General features: G+C 37.3%; 1 pseudogene; it reads right to left on the bottom strand.

Annotated features, from left to right (window-relative positions):
* LOC132123891 (phenylalanine--tRNA ligase, mitochondrial-like) overlaps positions 1-20247 on the bottom strand; it is a 139641-nt pseudogene that overhangs the window by 88066 nt on the left and 31328 nt on the right.

Genomic DNA, 20247 nt, shown 5'->3' with positions numbered 1-20247 from the left:
AAAAAGAGAGAGAAGAAGAAGAAATCCATTTGTACACAATACATCAATGCAAATAAAAACGGATGCATATACAACCCGAATTCCGGAAAAGTTGGGACGTTTTTTAAATTTTAATAAAATGAAAACTAAAGGAATTTCAAATCACATGAGCCAATATTTTATTCACAATAGAACATAGATAACGTAGCAAATGTTTAAACTGAGAAATTTTACACTTTTATCCACTTAATTAGCTCATTTAAAATTTAATGCCTGCTACAGGTCTCAAAAAAGTTGGCACGGGGGCAACAAATGGCTAAAAAAGCAAGCAGTTTTGAAAAGATTCAGCTGGGAGAACATCTAGTGATTAATTAAGTTAATTGATATCAGGTCTGTAACATGATTAGCTATAAAAGCTTTGTCTTAGAGAAGCAGAGTCTCTCAGAAGTAAAGATGGGCAGAGGCTCTCCAATCTGTGAAAGACTGCGTAAAAAAATTGTGGAAAACTTTAAAAACAATGTTCCTCAACGTCAAATTGCAAAGGCTTTGCAAATCTCATCATCTACAGTGCATAACATCATCAAAAGATTCAGAGAAACTGGAGAAATCTCTGTGCGTAAGGGACAAGGCCGGAGACCTTTATTGGATGCCCGTGGTCTTCGGGCTCTCAGACGACACTGCATCACTCATCGGCATGATTGGTCAATGACATTACTAAATGGGCCCAGGAATACTTTCAGAAACCACTGTCGGTAAACACAATCCGCCGTGCCATCAGCAGATGCCAACTAAAGCTCTATCATGCAAAAAGGAAGCCATATGTGAACATGGTCCAGAAGCGCCGTCGTGTCCTGTGGGCCAAGGCTCATTTAAAATGGACTATTTCAAAGTGGAATAGTGTTTTATGGTCAGACGAGTCCAAATTTGACATTCTTGTTGGAAATCACGGACGCCGTGTCCTCCAGGCTAAAGAGGAGGGAGACCTTCCAGCATGTTATCAGCGTTCAGTTCAAAAGCCAGCATCTCTGATGGTATGGGGGTGCATAAGTGCATACGGTATGGGCAGCTTGCATGTTTTGGAAGGCTCTGTGAATGCTGAAAGGTATATAAAGGTTTTAGAGCAACATATGCTTCCCTCCAAACAACGTCTATTTCAGGGAAGGCCTTGTTTATTTCAGCAGGACAATGCAAAACCACATACTGCAGCTATAACAACAGCATGGCTTCGTCGTAGAAAAGTCCAGGTGCTAACCTGGCCTGCCTGCAGTCCAGATCTTTCACCTATAGAGAACATTTGGTGCATCATTAAACGAAAAATACGTCAAAGACGACCACGAACTCTTCAGCAGCTGGAAATCTATATAAGGCAAGAATGGGACCAAATTCCAACAGCAAAACTCCAGCAACTCATAGCCTCAATGCCCAGACGTCTTCAAACTGTTTTGAAAAGAAAAGGAGATGCTACTCCTAAAAATAAATTGTAAACTTTCTCAGTTTAAACATTTTCTATGTTATCTATGTTCTATTGTGAATAAAATATTGGCTCATGTGATTTGAAAGTCTTTTAGTTTTCATTTTATTAAAATTTAAAAATCGTCCCAACTTTTCCGGAATTCAGGTTGTATATATATATATATGTCTATGTGTGTGTGTGTGTGTGTGTGTGAGTGTGTGTGTGTGTGTGTGTGTGTGTGTGTGTGTATTTTATGTTGCTTATCCAAATACCTCACTATTTCAAGCACTAATCACAAACATCTCAACACACACACACACACAGGAGGATGTTGGTGTGAGCGAGGTGTCTCTTCAGCCGGAGGTTAAATCTACAGTCACACCCTGAGGCCATCATACCTACAAGGGCTAGTATCCTCACAACAGCAGGCATCTCCTGGCTCTCAGAAAACCTTGAACACTCATGAAATACTGGTGCAGCAGAAACAACAGAAAAGCTGTGTGGTAAAACTTCAGCTACCTCAATCCAACCTCCTTTCTGCAGGTAAATGTGTTTACGTCATTATTATTCACCAGTTCTACTCTATTTGCAGAGTAAATTTCCAAGAGTATGAAGCAAAAACGTACAATATGTACAGTATAAAAACTATATAACTGAACATTTGAATAGAGTAAAGGCCATTTGGTTAACAGTCTATTCAGCAGTCTATTTGGTTAGTGGTAGTATTATGTTAATTTAGCAAACAAAACAAAACAATACAAATAAAAACATTAAAAGTTTAATTTCACAATCTATAGTATTATATATTGTATGATATATAACCCTAATTTAAAAAGACACTAATGAATGTATTTTTTAAGCCAATAGAATAGCTTTGGGGTCTTTCTGGGATGGGATGCTCATGACACAGCAATTTCATAAACCGCATAAATCCACTCAATGCTGTGCGTCATATTGATTTTATCAGTTAAGGGGATTTTTTTCCTCAGCTGAAAATGCATTTTCATCCAGGCTAAGGTTCTCCCGCTTTTAAAAAGCCACCAAGCTGATTTTCATTGTTCAGGCTGGTCTGGTTTGGTGGTTTTAGAAAGCTTTTAGAAACTTGTCAGCTGATCAGGGGTGTGTCTCTTCTAGAACAACAGTATGATGCATGGTTGGAGAAATTAACTAGCTAGTCATGACTGTGTCCTGAAACTGTAGTAATGTATATCATTAACTGTTGTTAATGTTGTCAACTGAAGATTAAATAATCTATTGTGAATAATGGAAATTGCATTTGCTGTTTAAATGGGTCTTATTATGCTTTTTCACTTTTTGAATTTTTGTCAGTGTGTATGTTTGGGCATAAAAAAGATCTACAAAGTTACAAATCTCAAAGTCCACTCCAAAGGGAGATATTTCCTTTTTTTTTTTAAATCCCTTTTTAAGAACTACAAAGAACGACTAGTTTGGACTTTACATTTTTCAGGGTATATACAGGAATCATGGAGTTAAATGTAATTCCTTTTAAGACCTTTTTAAGACTCTTTCCATAAATTTTAAGACCTCATCGCCATTACAAGTTTTAACCGGTTACATCGGCGACACTTTAACTTACACTTGATTGTAAGATAGCACAACTAAACAGACTTACTTTGTGATAACTCTTTATCAATACAACATAATTCAGAAGGGGGTAATGAAGCACAAGATAATTGAGTGACTTACCAATACAACCCAAGAAACGTCTCGGTTACATATGGTAAACCTCGTTCTCTGAGTTTGAACTTGAGTTTTTATATCAACTTGCCTTGTGTGCAAATTAAATGTTTGTAAAATGCTCAGTGTGTTGATTATTAAATAAATTAGATTAATTTGTTTTATTTTTTTTAGCTAGGGTTTCGATTTTGGGCTAACTAAAAACTTTAATTATGTATCAACTTGAAGCTCTAATTTTAGGTTAATGATGCTTCAGGGAAAACAATATGCCCTTAAAATCTTATCTTATCATATCATATCATATCTTAGTCATATCTTAATGTGCTTGATGTGAATGTAAATGCAGTACAGAGATCGTGTAAGCATGCCGTTAGTGTTTGTGAGGTTATTAAAGTGAGGACCTGCATTGTGCTTCTTGTTCTGGTGTGTGTGTGTGTGTGTGTGTGTGTGTGTGTGTGTTGTACAGCATGTCTTATTGTGTTATAGTGTGCACTTGTGTGTATGTTGTGCTTGTTGCTCTCACAGGACACGACAAAACACACAAGGGCGGATGAAAGCACTGACCCCTCGGTCATACCTCATTACCAGCGCAGAGAGAGAGACAGACAGAGAGACTGATAGAGCATCAGGCAAACTGACAAGCAAATCTCTCTCTCTCTCTCTCTCTCTCTCTCTCTCTCTCTCTGAGTAATGGACAGTGGGCAGAGAGGGAGATGGGCTGAGAAATGACCTACAGCCAGAGAGCACAGGTAATCACTCGCACACACATTCCCTGCAGGACAACCATCCAGCCTGCCTGCTGCTACACACACACACACACACACACACACACACACACACACACACACACACACACACACACACTCTCATCTACAGGAGGCCATGTTCAGTGTCAAACCTTTAACAGACCAAGGTCCCTCAACAATATACTGGCCATGTGAGACCTACAGGAGGTCACATGTGCAGAGAAGATCACATACTGTCCTCATAACACATCTCAAATGGTCTGTGTGCAACAGTTTCACTGCTAATTAACAGGCATTCATGTGATTAATGTGCTACAGCAATGAAGGAAAAAAAAAAAAAAGGTTTTCAGTGCTTTTGTTCAATGTTTGTGTTAAAACACTCCTGACATATTTAGATTGCCCGTGTCAAACGACACTGGCTCAACCAATGGCATGAGTCGGGGGAGGGGCTGAATGTTTGTCTGACCAATAGCAGATCTGGAGTGTTTGTGAAACCTGTTAGAAAACAAATAACAACTGATTTTTTTTTTTTTTTTTTGCTGAAACTAAAGCACACTTCACTTTTAAGTGGATTTTTTTCTGGATCAGAAAGTTTATCTGCTCTGCTGACCATTTTTGATAGAGTTTCAATAACTCAGTCAGTACAAATACACTACTGTTCAAAAGTTTAGGGTGAGTATGTTTTATGTATTTATTTATTGTACAGAATCAAATACTTTTTTTTATTCAGCAAGAAGGCATTAATTTTGCTCAAATGTGACAGTAAAAACATTTAAAACATTACAAAAGATTTTCAGTTTTAAATAAACGCTGTACTTTTGAACTTTCTGTTCTTTAAATACTCCAGAGAAATGAAATGCATTACAGTTTTCATCCTTTTTTTATTTTATTTTTCTCAGCATTGATAATAATCAGAAATATTTATTGAGAAATGATGATTTCTGCATCATGTGGCACTGAGGACTGGAGTAATGATGGTGAAAATTCAGCTTTGCAACACAAGAATAAATTAAAGTTTAAAATATATTCAAATACAATTCAGTTCTTTTAAATTCTAATAATATTTCACAATATTCACATTATTATACGTAAATACCAAGATGCCTGATCATCTGGAAAACCAGGTTTAATGGGATTCTCATTTTACCAGCAACTGCATGTTTTATCTTTCTGCTGCTCTATTATAAGTTCCATATACTTAGAAACAGCATTATTACCAGCTCAACATCTATCTAGACGGCTGATTTTGGAAACAACATGCACACGTGCTTTTGTCATACTGGTTGCACCTAAGTGGTACAAAAACAAATCATCATCACATTGATTCAGACGTCAGTGAATTCAGTGATAGTGTTTTCAGAACAGCTGTTTTGATTCAGCTTGCAAAGCTGTGGTCATCACGGTCTGTGTGCTTGCAGTTATGCTTATGACTGACTATTATGGGATAGCATACTGAGTGTGTTCATTTGACCCTAAGAATAATAACAATGAGAAAAAAAAGATAGAGAGGTCGATGCAGAAAGAGAGATGCATCGGCACTGCAAACCTTAGTGACATCACAAGAGAAATTCACACTGGGAAAAATGATCAACCTGTTGAGATCTGCTCAGCTGAGCCTGGATCCTTTTATATGCTGCTGAATTAAACATTAATGAACAGAATGAAACTGAAAGCCTTGCACCCAAACTCTTGACACTGGCTGAATCAGAAGATGATATCTCAGGTTTCTTGGTCAAACAGAGCGATATATTGAAAGCGAAACTGAATGGTAGTGATAACACTCTTTTGGAAGTCAACCAACAAATGTTTTACTTATGGCTTTTACCGCACAAGAACTGAGACTAGAGATGTAAGATGTTTTTGATATCTATTATTTTGTGAAAACCTGGACAAACTTTCTTTCTTTCTTTGAAATATATAATTGTTTTGTTACATTATAAATGTTTTATTATTATTATTATTATTTTCTATCACTTTAAATAAATAAATAAATATCAACCAAACAAATAAATAAATAAATTGAATAGTAGCGCTTCAGTTTCCCAATATATTAGAATGATTTGAAGGATCATGTGACATGGACTTTGCCATCGCAGAATAAGAAAAAAAAGGAAAAAAGAAAAATACATTTAAATAAAAAAACAGTCATTTTAAATTGTAATAATAATGAAATATGACTGTTTTCACTGTATTTTTGAACAAATAAATGCAGCCTTGGTGAGCAGAAGATGCTAAAAAACAAAAAAAAAACATAAAACGAATGAACTTTTGACCGGTAGAGTAGAAAAATGATTATTAAAATGTTATAGTAATTGTGAACTATAACTAATTAACCATGTAATTGTGAACATGGTTACTAGGTGAGATCTTTATTTTAGAGAAAAGCTGTAAATCTTACCTGGAAGGTGACGGGCTGATAGATGTCAGATAGGTGGAACTGCTTCAGCAAGCATTCATTCTCGCAGCAGAAAAGTCAGATATCAGGGATGCCGAACAGAACCATGGCCAGCCTCTCCAGCCCCAGACCAAACGCCCAGCCCATCTTATTCCCAGCACCAGCTGCAGAAGAACAGAACAACTGAGTGGAAAAACTACTCATTTTATTAGTTGCTCCTCAGAGTGAGACATTCTGTCATGAGAAGACAAATGCTTCAACAAGGATGAATGCAACTAGTCAAAACAAATCCACGCAAATCCAAATCCTTGACGTTCTTCTGTTGTGTTGCAGCGTATAAATATTAAACCCTTTAAGTCAACCTGAAAGCAAAACCCACCTTTCAAGGAACATTTTTGATTATATTGTGCATGATTCATCGGTTCATGTCATTCCAAATAAAAACTAAAATGCTCCATAATCTCTCCTGAAAACACAATAACCTTCACCTCTACTTTGGCTCCTCTCCATTTTACACTTATTTTTCACCAGCCAATCAATTCCCAAATATATTGCTTGTCAATGAATATTCAGCTTCACTCATTCAAACATTAGATGAAGTCATATTCGTTAAAATGAGTTAAAATGGCATGCGAACAGTGTTGGGTATAATGCTTACTAAATTAATTACTTTTCCCTTGAACCATGTTTTTAATGTAAACTTCTCTCTTTAAATACTTTGGTCAGTTCAAAAATAATTAGTAATAAATACAGTAATTGATAAAGTAATTGAATTACAATGCTGAAGATGTAATTTGTAGTTCGTAATTCATTACCTTTTTAGAGTAACTGCAAATGACATTTCACGGTGACTTCAACTCATACGACAGCATTAAGTGCCTCTAATTGTGTTTTACCTTTATGCATTTAGCAGATACTTTTATCCGAAGCAATTTTTCAAGCAATCAACAATATTTGCGATATACAATGCCATGTTTATTAATGAACAGATTACAAAGCAAGCATGAGAAGAGGAGTAAGTCAGGCTGTGTGGCTCTCAGGCAATCAGTCCTGGAAGTAGTGCTGCTATTTCTGATGTGATTATAGTCATTATGAATTTTTATTTGCTTGGCAACCTTATATGACCTATGGTGAGTGGAAGAGGGGAACAAACCTTCCTGTCTTTCTCTCTCTCTCTCTCTCTCTCTCTCTCTCTCTCTCTCTCTCTCTCTCTCTCCCTCTCTCTCTCTCTCTCTCTCTCTCCCTCTCTCTCTCTCTCTCTCTCTCTCTCTCGCGTCACTGATTAACCCAGTGAGGCATTCCTTAAGATGTGAGGGAAATGTGCTTTATATGTTAATGAAGGGAATGCTCAGGGGTCAAAGTGCTCAGCCATACGAGACACAAACCGGAATAAATATACCTTTACAAGTACAAATCAATCAACTCTCCCTTCCTTACCCAAGTGGAGACATTAACGAATCTGACCTCTCTCTAGACCACCGAATTAAAATTTTGTTTCAAATACTCATTTAACCAATTGCAAAACTTATTTGTGTATATATATATATATATATATATATATATATATATATATATATATATATATATATATATATATATATATATATATATATATATATAACTGTTTGTTTTAATTGTCTCCAAGCTTGAATAAGCATGACCTGATTTGAGTGCAAGCTTGAATTTGATTTAAATACATGATTTCTCTGAAGAAAACACCAGTGGTGTTTGCTCATGCAAAAATATTCCAAAATACTTGGGTGTTGTAGAGTTTCTAAGTGGTCGGTCTAGGTGTTTTTTTTATAGGCCTTAGTCAACTTAAACTTCTTTTGGACCAGTTCAGTTTGGACTGAACCATCTGAAACAGTTTGTGACTTGAGCAGCACAGATCTATGAGTTACCCAATCAAAACTCACTTTCGGACACCTTACAGTCACTCAGACTGGAAATGAGTCAAAATACTGCCGTATTTGATCCTATGATGAATCAATGAATTGGTTCTCGCGAGACTAGCATATTCTCACGAGAGTTTACACTACATCATCCGCTAGATGCTACTCTCTAGTGAACACTTGTATAACAGTTAGCAGAAACTAGAGATTACAGTTAATAAAGCTTTAAATATGGATATTTTTCTTACAGAAATGCATCACTTTGCTTTGCTTCAGAAGGCCTTTATTAACCCCCCGAAGCCATGTGGAGAACTTTTTTATGATCGATGGATGCAATATATTTTGCTTCAAAATCTTGAGCTCCATTCACTGCAGTTTTAAAGCTTGGAAGAGCCAGGATATTTTTTAATAAAACTCCGAATGTATTCATCTGAAAGAAGAAAGCCATAGACACCTAGGATGGCCTGAGGGTGAGTAATTATGGGATGATTTTCATTTTTGGGTGAACTATCCCTTTAATTTTGTCTTGCATGTACATGCTTTTTTGACTCTCAAAATCCTGTTAAATACTGTTCTACTGACGAAGAAAAAGCGCCTATATCTTGGAATGGTGAGGGTGAGTAAATGACAAATTTGACATAAAACAAATTTTCATTTTTGGGCTAACTATCCCTTTACATTCTGTGAAAATAAATAAATAAATAAATAATAATATTAATAATAATATTTTAACTGTGGACGGAATTTCATCATGTGATTTTCTGTTATTTGTTGTGCAACAAGTTGTTAGGTCAGATGACTAAAATGAGTTTGGATTTTGAATAGATTTCAATACTAGCCCAGTGAACTGGGGAATTGTAAAGCTACATGCTATATGAAAACAAATAAGAAATGTTTCCTGAGCAGCAAATCAGCATATCGTAATGATTTCTAAAGGATCATGTGACACTGAAAAGTAGTGATGCTGAAAATGCAGCTTTGCATCACAGCAATAAATTACATTCTTAAAGTTGAGCAGTTTTTGAGTTTTTTGTACATTACATCAATGGCTATATGAAAATGAAAGCCTTCTGCACGTTTTGAGGCATCATTCACATCCACAGCATGCTCGTAGCGTGACATGAATGCTGTATGAGCAATAGTCGCACTGATGCCTGCTTTAGCAAGCACATCTAATTACATGGATGATGATGTTGAAGGAAGGAAGACTCCACTAGAGTCGCTGCGGCGCTGAGTTTTGGATTGATGGTCGGGCTGATTGCTATCACTCGTCTGTCAGTGGAAATCACGAGCACATCCAGGGAGATAAAAGAGAGGTGTAAAGCGTTGTGACACAGCTAAGAGTGAAGCGGAGGCTAAGCGGATGGGTGCCAACACACACATCGTGAACACCAGAGAAGTCAGCCTCTGAATCTGAATGACCTCAGATAAATGCCACAGCCTTGCGTTTTCCCTCCCTTCTTGAGTCGATGATGTCAGATGCACTCATAGCCGATCGGAGCACAGTGGGCGGGGACGTCGAGCGTGGCCTGCGTTTGACGGAATTCGCCTCCTGATGACATCAGCGGGGCTAACTGTCTTGGAAGCTTTGACTCACAGCTTTGCCAATCCCACATTCTCTTCCTACATCTCTCTCATCCGTTCTCCTACATCGTTCCAAAACTCCTTCATATCTTCCGTTGTCTCTCTTCCTTCACTATTACTCACTTTTCACCCTTTCATCACCCCGTCCCAACTTTTTTGCCAATTACTATCAGTTTACTTCTAGTTTTTCACTTGATTCTTTAGTCTCTCAGCACTTAACTTGTTTTTTTTTTCTCTCTCTGATGCTGATGTTGTTTTGCACTAGTCACCCCTCACCAGGACCCTGTTCCATGATGGTGGCTGAACAAACTCAGGATTACAGGATTAGTTTTGAGTTGACAAAACCAAACCAGTCCAATCCGGGTTTGTTGGTACCATGAAGCTGATCATCAACTTTCTCTGTCTTGATCCTGAGTTAATGGAGCATGTGCTCATGAAAGTGTGACATCAGTAATTAATAGCCAATCACATGCCTTGAAACTCTCACTTCTTGTGAGAGAATAGGTGCGATTCACTACCCAAAATTAAAAGAATGAACAAGATGAAGAATTTAAGCTCATTTACATGAGATAAAATGATATTTCCTTGAAAGAGGGAAACTTTAAATAAACATCTTGCCATATAAGTGAAAGTAAAAGTTGCAAAGTTAGTTTATAGAGTTGATAATATTTATAGGTATAAAATCTAAACTCATATGAAGTCATGTATAAAGCAATTGATTCTAAAATGTATTTATATTGCATATTATACATCCTATATATTTGGTAGAAAAAAAAACAACAACATCAAATAAATACACAAGTAAATAAATTAGAACAAAGAAACAAATAAACAAATGGGCTTTTGGACTGCAGACAAAAAAAAAAGAAAGAAAAAAAAGCTACTCTAAAAACTATTGCATTTTTATCTAGTACATCACGTTCTTTTATTTCAAAGATCAAGACAATCTTTTTACAGAAATATGTAACTAGAAAATAATATATGACAAAACATTCATGTATTAATTAATTATTTCATTCATACTGTATATGTAACATAAAAAAGAAACCAGCGTCAAATTAAGATTAAGATTAAGAAGATAAAATAGATAAAATGAGATGAGATGAGATGAGATGAGATATGATACGATAAGATACAACATAAATATTTTTGGTAGGAAAGAAACCAGCATCAAAATAAGATTAAAATTAAGATTAAGATGATAAGATAAGACGAGACGAGATGAGATGAGATGAGATGAGATGAGATAAGATGAGATAAGATAAGATAAGATAAGATAAGATAAGATAAGATAAGTTAAGATGATACGATAAGATGATAAAATAAGATAAGATAAACCTGCATCAAATATACAAACAAAATCAAGCTTTTATCTCAAAGACACAACAAAATTTGATTCCCCCATTAAACACAAATCTGTATTTTATTAGAAAGCAACGTCTATGCTCACAAGTCTTTACTTCCTATACAGACACACCGATGTAAGATAAATTGAAGTTATAATGGAAAGAATGATTAAATGAGATTGATAGGTAGCAGATGGGAAATATACACACTAAACACTAAAAATACTTAATGGTGAAAACATATATTTGAGCTGAACAAAAAAGCAATCAATAACTGTGCTTTGAAAGGTCTGCAAATATGGTCAAAGTGATCTGAAATTCTAATGTGGGTGGCCAAACTTTGTGTCTTTATCACTGGAGAAAAACAAGTTTGATCACGTCACGGAAATGCTTTCAGAGTTTCACAAGAGTCAGTGACTGTAATATGATGTGTAGTACCCTAATTGTATCCTACCTTTCTTGACTTCTAAAAGAAATTATTTTTCATAGCAGACTCTAAATATAGCTCACTCCAAATGAAAATGCCACTTCAAACATGCTGGGATAACACAGATTTCCACAGACTTCAAGTCGCGTAAAAGAGCCACAATAAATCAAAATCACTTTTGTGGCTTTTAGACTATGTCTGTTAGCTTTGAAATCACCTAATATGCTCATTTACTTCTTAAAGAAAGCAAATAAACCATGATTCGCATTAGCAATTAGGAAATTATGGTTCATGACTATGATGGAAAGGTATTTAAATAAAATAAACAAGCCGTTTGATGTGTCCTACCAAACTACCCGCTTCAATATGAACATGTCAACACAGCAAAGAAAGTGATTTCATGATGTTTTATGTTAAAGCCATGGCCAAGTGGTTTGCCTAAAAATTTTAAATTCCTTTAGCACTGAATAGCATTCGCTAGACGACTGAAAAAAAATCACCCATTTTATTTTTTCATTCCTGGTATAAAATATACTCTTGACATTTTACCTGCGATCTGTGTTTGGAAAAAGAAAAGTTCATTTGAGCTGACGGACTCCCTCGGATGACTGTGTTCTAATCCTCTCTGGTGTATTTTGACTTTTTCACACAGCTGTTTGTTTTAATCCTTCTTTACACTTCAATAATCACAGTGTAAATGCTTTTAATCATTAACCCGACTAACAAGTCACACTATTTATCTTCTGCTGCCGAGTCAGACAGACCAAACAGAGGAGGAGAGCACTTAAAGATGAAGACTCTCTGCTGCTAATGAACAAGTCTCAATTTGGAGATGTTGAACCAAAACGCTCTAAAAATACACCAATCTTGTCCTCTCGTTGTTGCAACTGTAAACTAATTGGCTAATACTCTCCATTGTTTCAGCATTTCTCAAAAAGTATAAGATATTGCGATCAGTGTTGTGGGTAACGCGTTACAAAGTAACGCGTTAGAGTACTCTAATTACTTTTTTCCTGAAATGTGTAACTTAACGCGTTAGTTTCGTGCGTAAGTAATCAGTAACTTCGTTATTTTTAAAAAAAAGTAATCCGTTATTTTAAGGAAAGGAAAATCCCGACTGCAGCCTGCTTTTTGTCAGACAGTAGGCTAGGTCTACTGTGCCACCTGCGGATGTATCAGCGGAGTCGAAACTCTGTGATTGTAAAGTCAATGGCTGTGATACGTCTGTGCCCTGCGCCTAACCCTGTGTGTGTGTGGGGTTTTTTTCGAACTCGCGGCAAGATGGCAGAGAGGACAGCGTTTGGTTTATGGACTGTGTTAAAGCGAATTTAGGCTTGTGACTGTGAGTGAAACTTTAATAATAATTAGTTCGGCTATTAAGCGATTTGTCATTTGCCTGTGTGGCAGTGAAGGATTTAATTCGGTTTGTTATCATTTTTGTTTGACAGGCAGCTGTTAATTTCTGTTAGATCGTTGGCTGGCTGGTTGTTCATAATTTCTAAATGGATTTAAATCTGCAAGCCTGTTTAAGGTTGTGTTTACAAGTAAGCATACTTGTACTTTGATAACTGCATTATTTAAAGTTAAAGAAAAATCAGGAGTTATCTTGTGGTGCTCATAATATACAGTAGTCTAGGCTACCCGGGCTGGGTAGGTGCGAATTTTGATTAATAATATGTTCTGTGATAATAAATAAATAAAACGCCATGTGGATTAGACTATTGCTGACTGTCTTTCCTGTTATTGTTATCCTGCAGTGTTAATTTAGTCGGATGACTGACGTTATTCATTGTCGGGAGTCACGACTTCTAGGTGCATTTAAAGGCGCCGGGGGCTTTGTCTGTCATGTGTGAGCCGCTGCAAACGGCTTTTAATTTTTGGTAACGCATGAGTACTCTAACGTGTTACTTTTATGAATAGGTAACGCTGTATCATAACTGATTACTTTTGATTGATGGTAACGTTGTAACCTAACTAACTACTTTCCAAAGTAACTACACCCAACTCTGATTGCGATGTACAAACGTGTCATATGCGTGAAGCAGTCCGATTTTGAGAGCCATTAATTTCACACTGAGAGAAAGAAAAAACGATTACAAAACCTAATCATCAGGTATGTCGCTTAAATTATCATTAGGTGAAAACAGACACATGCAGTCCAAGCAGAGACAGAGAGCCTCATTTACTCTGTTATGAACACAAAATTACATTTGCATAGTGAAATTAAAATGGATTTTGAAGGGGGAATATTTGCTCACCCTGCTCCTTACTGAACCATTATCATATATTAACACTATAGGTTATTAACTACTGTGGCTGGCTTCATAATGAAGTGCTTTTGTTACTTAGTGTCGATATATGGACAGTTAAATATTACCCGAGAGTGAAAGGGTTTGAAAGTTGTTGGAAATTACAATTTAACATGGATGGAATTGGGAAAATATCACTTGGATTCTGGCAAAAACCCTAAGTTTATTGCTAGAACACCAACAACCATTGCAATGCAACTACTGAAATACAGCTGCTATAAAAATAAATAAATAAAAAACAAGCAAAAAAAAAAACACCATGGTTCTTGAATTCTAATACCATTTTTAAGCACACACTATGATATCATTTAAGTATACTGAAATACAATGTTATATGTTGCACTGAATAAACTGAATAAACACACACACACAAATATATATTTTTATATATATTTTTATTCTAAGATCAACCGCCTGTCATTACTCTTTAGTCTGCCACAAGAAACAACATTAAAATCATGAACTCAAATGTCATTGTAAAAAAAAAAAAAACAATGAATGTTGTAACAGTGTGTAAATCAGACCTTTCTCTAATGCTTACGCTAATGAGCTTAAACGTATTTTTTGTACACAGTACCGCAAACTGTCAATCACTCCTGTACGCGTGCATCACTGTCCTCCTCTCAGCTTCATCAAGCTTTAAAACAAAAAGGGGACAAAAAGGTTGTATTGTCTTTGTGCATATAGATTAATTAGATAAATGAATATCTAAATTCGTGCCGCCTACGGTATTTTTTTAGAACTTAGAAAAAAGATGCTGCAGCCAATGAGCAGCCGGCGGGGGCTGGTTGCAGGACGACTCAACCTCCGCAGACAGTTTTTAATGTTTATCAGACAATAACTACTCAAGATTTTGCTTTAGTATAATTATCGGGACAATTAGGGCCAGATTCGGGATTCGGGACAACAGTTTAGATTTTGGGATGTCTGGTCACCCTACCTGAAAGAGCTACTGCATTACTTCATTAGCTAGTGTCTGACATGCAGCGATGTCATTCAGGCCCGGTGGGGTGTCAGCCAGCGAGTTATCTGATTCTGACCGTGTTCTTTTAGTACTCAGAGTCTGAAGCCAGAAAAGCATATTACTGTAAGTGTTGTTCACTGTATTTGAAATTTTACAGTTAATTTTAAAGTCGCCAAACCAGTTTACAACAGATTAAAGTGTGGCCAGAAGGATCATCAGAGGTTCTTCAAGACTGCTTCAACACAACTGACTGGGACATGTTTAAACAGGCTGCCACATGCAATAACACCACTGACCTCCAGGAGTACTCAGAAACTGTCACTGCCTACATCAACAAGTGTATTGATGATGTAACAGTCACAAAAACCATCACTGTCCGGGCCAACCAGAAGCCATGGATGACAGGGGAGGTCTACAGACTCCTGAAGACACGGAACGCTGCCTTCAGAGCTGGAGATGAGGTGGGCCTGAGAAAAGCTAGGGCCAACCTGTCCCGTGGCATCAGAGAGGCTAAGAGACAGCACTCCAGGAGGATAGCTCATCAATTCAGCGACAGCAGAGACACTAGGAACCTGTGACCATTACGGACCTGTGACAACAACATCTCTCTGCTGAACGAGCTGAACAACTTCCAGTTTGCATATCGGTCCAACCGGTCGACCGATGATGCCATCACCACTACCCTCCACTCAGCACTCACACATCTGGACAAAAAGGACTCATATGTCAGAATGCTGTTCATAGACTTCAGTTCAGCATTCAACACGATCATCCCTCAACAGCTCATTTACAAACTGATTCAGCTGGGGCTCAACACTTCGTTGTGCAACTGGCTGTTGGACTTTCTGAATGGAAGACCTCAGGCAGTACAGGTCGGCAGCAACACATCCAGCACCATCACACTGAACACTGGGGCCCCCCAAGGATGTGTGCTGAGCCCCCTCCTCTTCACTCTGCTGACCCATGACTGCACACCATCACACAACTCCAACCTCTTTATTAAGTTTGCAGATGACACGACTGTGGTGGGTCTGAGTAGCAACAAAGATGAGACAAACTACAGGAGTGAGTTGAGCCGCCTGGCCAAGTGGTGCAGTGACAACAATCTCTCTCTGAACGTGGAGAAGACAAAGGAGATTGTTGTAGACTTCAGGAGAGCACACACTCAGCACGTTCCTCTGACCATCAACGGTGTGACTGTGGAGAGAGTGAGCAGCACCAAGTTCCTGGGTGTGCACATCACAGAGGACCTCTCCTGGACTGAAAACACTGCAACACTGGCCAAGAAATCACAACAGCGTCTCTACTTCCTCCGCAAACTGAGGAGAGCCAGAGCCCCACCCCCCATCATGTACACCTTCTACAGAGGCACCATCGAGAGCATCCTGATGAGCAGCATCACTGTGTGGTATGGCGCCTGCAACGCGTCCTGCCGAAAGACTCTGCAACGCATAGTGAGAGCAGCTGAGAAGATAATTGGTGTCTCTCTCCCCTCCCTCCAGCACATTTGCGGAACCCGTCTCACTCACAAAGCCCTCTGCATCGCAGGTGATCCCACTCATCCATCACACAGCTTCTTCAGGCTGCTACCATCAGGGAGGAGACTGCGGAGTCTCCAGGCCAGGACCAGCAGACTGAAGGACAGCTTCATCCACCAGGCTGTCAGGAAGCTGAACTCACTCCCGAACTTGCCCCCCCTCCCCTCTTCTGCCCCAGGCACCACTGAACTATGAACTCCCCACACACACACTAATTATATGATGGCATGCACTAGTCACTTTGTGCAGCATTGGTCTGCTCACTACCTCATTCAGCATGGAACTGACGTCATTCCACTACCTCATCAGTCAGTTAAATAAAATAACTGCTCTTGAGCCCTTTGTCACTTGTCACTTTAATCAGACTTAATAAGAAATTTGTAATAAGGGATTTTTTTTGCACTAAAATTCTTTTATTGTTAAGGTCTTTTATTGTATAGGTCTTTTTTTACATTCCCTTATTATATAGTTGTATCTACATTTTATATTTGATCTAGATTTTTTTAGGCTTTAATGTTAATGTTATCTGTATGCACCGGGGTCTGAGAGTAACGCAATTTCGATTCTCTGTATGTATGTTCTGTACATGGGGAAATTGACAATAAAGCAGAATTGAACTTGAACTTAATCTTAAAAATAAAAAATAAAAATAAATACTGCATATCTTTTGCATATCTTTAGCTTATTCAGATTTATGTTCACCACTAACACAGGTGTCTGGTCGGGTGCTGTATACTATATATTTATATATGTGCTCAATAACAGTGCTGAACAAATCAACCCGGAAAACAGAGATGAAGAAAAGGGATGGCGCTTTCATGCATTATTGAATGCTCTAACCATATGATTGAGGGCAAATTACTTTGTAGCAAGTGTTTTATTCATACAGATGATGAGAGGAAGTTGGCCCTTTCCCGTGTCTTAGAGTATCATAGTTTTTGCCAAAGAGATGCGGTCATGGGAAAAAATCCCAGAGGACATTGGAGGCCACGGACGCAGCATCAGGATTTCCCCGGTCTGAGGGTCAGCCCTGTGTGTAATGAAAGCAGCAGTGATGTGTGACACAGAATACAAAAATCACCGCCTACGACTAGAATGAAAAGAAGGGCTTCAGTATGACCGTCAAAGCATTAGCAGCAGGTACACACACGGCCATTGGTGATTATATGAAAATGTGTTTTTAAATAATTCTGTCAATGCCTGAGAACCTGATATGGCTTAGCGCAATTATAAAGTTGCATTGTAATTTTATCATTATGTAATCTGATGCACTCGTGATAATGATATGTGTTTTCATCTTCTCTTTCACAATAATGCGGCTCCACACCAACTCCATCTCTGCAAGTCCTGTGTGTTTGAGTTGCTATGGCATGCATTTAAAATGCAACATGTGCCAAACATCTTCCCAAGCTTAGAAATCAACAGCAAGAGCAGCATTTCAAAAGAAAAGATTCCCTGCAGTTTTCCACCAAAATAAAAGTGCTATGCTTCAGCGTTAGAAAGCAAGAAAAAAACCTAACAATCATAAATATTAGCATTGTGTAATAATAATAATAATAATAATAATAATAATAATAATTATATATATATTATTGCTATTATTAAATACTTTATAGTTCGTAGTAATTTTTACAGTGATTTTTATTGATCTGATTAAAAAATAATAGTAATAATAATAATAATAATAATAATAATATATTTTTATTTTAACAACAACAACAATAATAATAAAGATAATAATAAAAATAAATTAAACACTGAACAATGAACTAAATCGTTTTTTTTTAGCTTAATTGAAGGCTTGATTATTTATTCACTTATGGATGGTAATTTGTAATTTGTTATGCTTATCAAAGTTGCAAATGGGCACAAAATACAACAATTTTTGGAATAATCAAAATATTATTATTATTATTATTATTAATAATAATTAAAATTGTTATTATAATAAAATTGTTAATAATAATACATATTTCAACAACAATAATAATACTATTTTAATGGTTAGATGTGGCAGAATGTGAGTTTTAGGATAGTTTTGGGAATAGAAAACGCCTGACCGAAAGTTGATTGTGAATTTTTGCTGGATTTTAGCAGGCATATGGATTGTAATAAACACAAATGTTACAAACACAAGTAGAAACAGTTGTAAACCATATACACCTTGCAGTTCCATTTTATTTAGGTCTTCTTTCACACTGGTCACATTTAAATCTCGATTAAAGACAGTTTTATGTGTCTAATAGCAAGACACTATGTTTTGGGCATATATAGGGGTTTTATTTGCATGGTTTATAATGCTTTATAAGTTTGTTCTTCGCTAATTCTATTTCAATTAGCTATTTATGGGTTGTTGTTTTTTTTTCTTGACTGTAGCACTTTAGTACAACGTGTTTTTTTAAAGGTGTGGTTGATTATGATTTCACTTCCATAACTTTAGTTAGTGCATAATGTTGCTGTTAGAGCATAAACAGTGTATATGAAGCTGAAAGTTCAATGCAAAGGGAGATATTTTCCTTGAAAGAAATAGCTGTTTAAGGACTACGAAAAAAAAAAAAAAGAAAGAATGGTAGGGACCAGCAAACTAACCACAATTTTTACATTAACCCCGCCCCAGGGAACATACAACTACTTGTAATGGTAAGGGGGCGTGACGTTTCCGGACAATGTGCACTAGGTGCTTAGCGGATCACAAACACTCTGGGCCCACTAACCAATCAGAGCCGGATTGTGTATTTCTGAGGGAGGGGCTTTAGAGAACCAAGAACTCATTAGACCATTTTGACAAGAACGGAAACAGCGGAAACACAATGAAAAAAGCTGATCAACCAACCCTTTAAATGTGCTTTATGAATAAACTTTTTTTTTTGTTTTGTTTTTAAGATCTTTAAAAGTCTTTTAGCACACAACTAATTCAATGGTTCTGTAATTCAGTGTCGGTATCGCTTTGCTTGATGCTGTTTTCTGCTTGTCCTGGTCTTTTCAACTAGGACAAAACTTAGAATAATCCAATAAATTAACCTGTTAAATGACCAAATGACTCAATTAGCATTGGGTGCCCAGCGGCGTTTAATCTGCTGTGAAGTCTTCTGAACTCGAACATTGACCTGCGCTCAAATCTTGCCTGACAGCGTCCTCATTTATCTCCATCTCATTCTGCCATCCACTAGAGTCGTTTTTTGTTGTGCCAAGCTTATTTTGTCCTCAACTTAGCGGACGATGACAAGCAAGTTCCTTTTATAAACCACCGCAGCAAGTACAGCTAATTATTCATGTGAGGTTGACAATGTGGCTTAACCTCCTCTAAACGCTGGATACAAACTAAGCCATGTCGAGTTACACTTTCGGGAGAACTTCCTCCGTTGCCATTTGCATTTGATCCTCTCCAAATTAAAGGTTGTTTTTTGGCATTGTGCACATGGTTAGTGCGTCGATACACGTGGCTAATTCTTCACATGACCTGGCATGGTATTATAAAGTGTGGTACCTGTCATAGAAGGGCTTTTGTTTTAATACACTAAATTAATAGTCGCAACTCTCTGAGACTCAACCGAAAACCCATTCGGATAAACAGATATTTTTGCATGCTTATTACATCTCAATTAGCGTGTCTTGGCTGTGCGGGATGATTGCTCTCTGGTCCCACTGCAGCAGATGCCTGGGGACACGAAAACCCAACACTCACGGTGACATATTCATTCTCGTTTCTGTCTTGGAGCTCCACAGTTAGTTTCTGTCTTCCAAACTCTGAAAAAGAGCAGTGAACCAGCCAAATTTAGACTAGGTCACGGTCTCGGTCATGACCTAAGCAACGGTTCACTTTAAGCTGTGAAAATTCCTGCTAAAGCTGCGATATATTGCGTAAGATGAGGAGGACTTGCACGGATAGAGTATCCAGCATGTTAGACAACAGCAT

The sequence above is a fragment of the Carassius carassius genome, chromosome 42 (genome assembly GCF_963082965.1).
Source record: "Carassius carassius chromosome 42, fCarCar2.1, whole genome shotgun sequence".
Lineage (NCBI taxonomy): Eukaryota > Metazoa > Chordata > Actinopteri > Cypriniformes > Cyprinidae > Carassius > Carassius carassius.
Note: the sequence above shows the minus strand (reverse complement) of the source record. Positions and strands in the feature narration are given on the sequence as shown.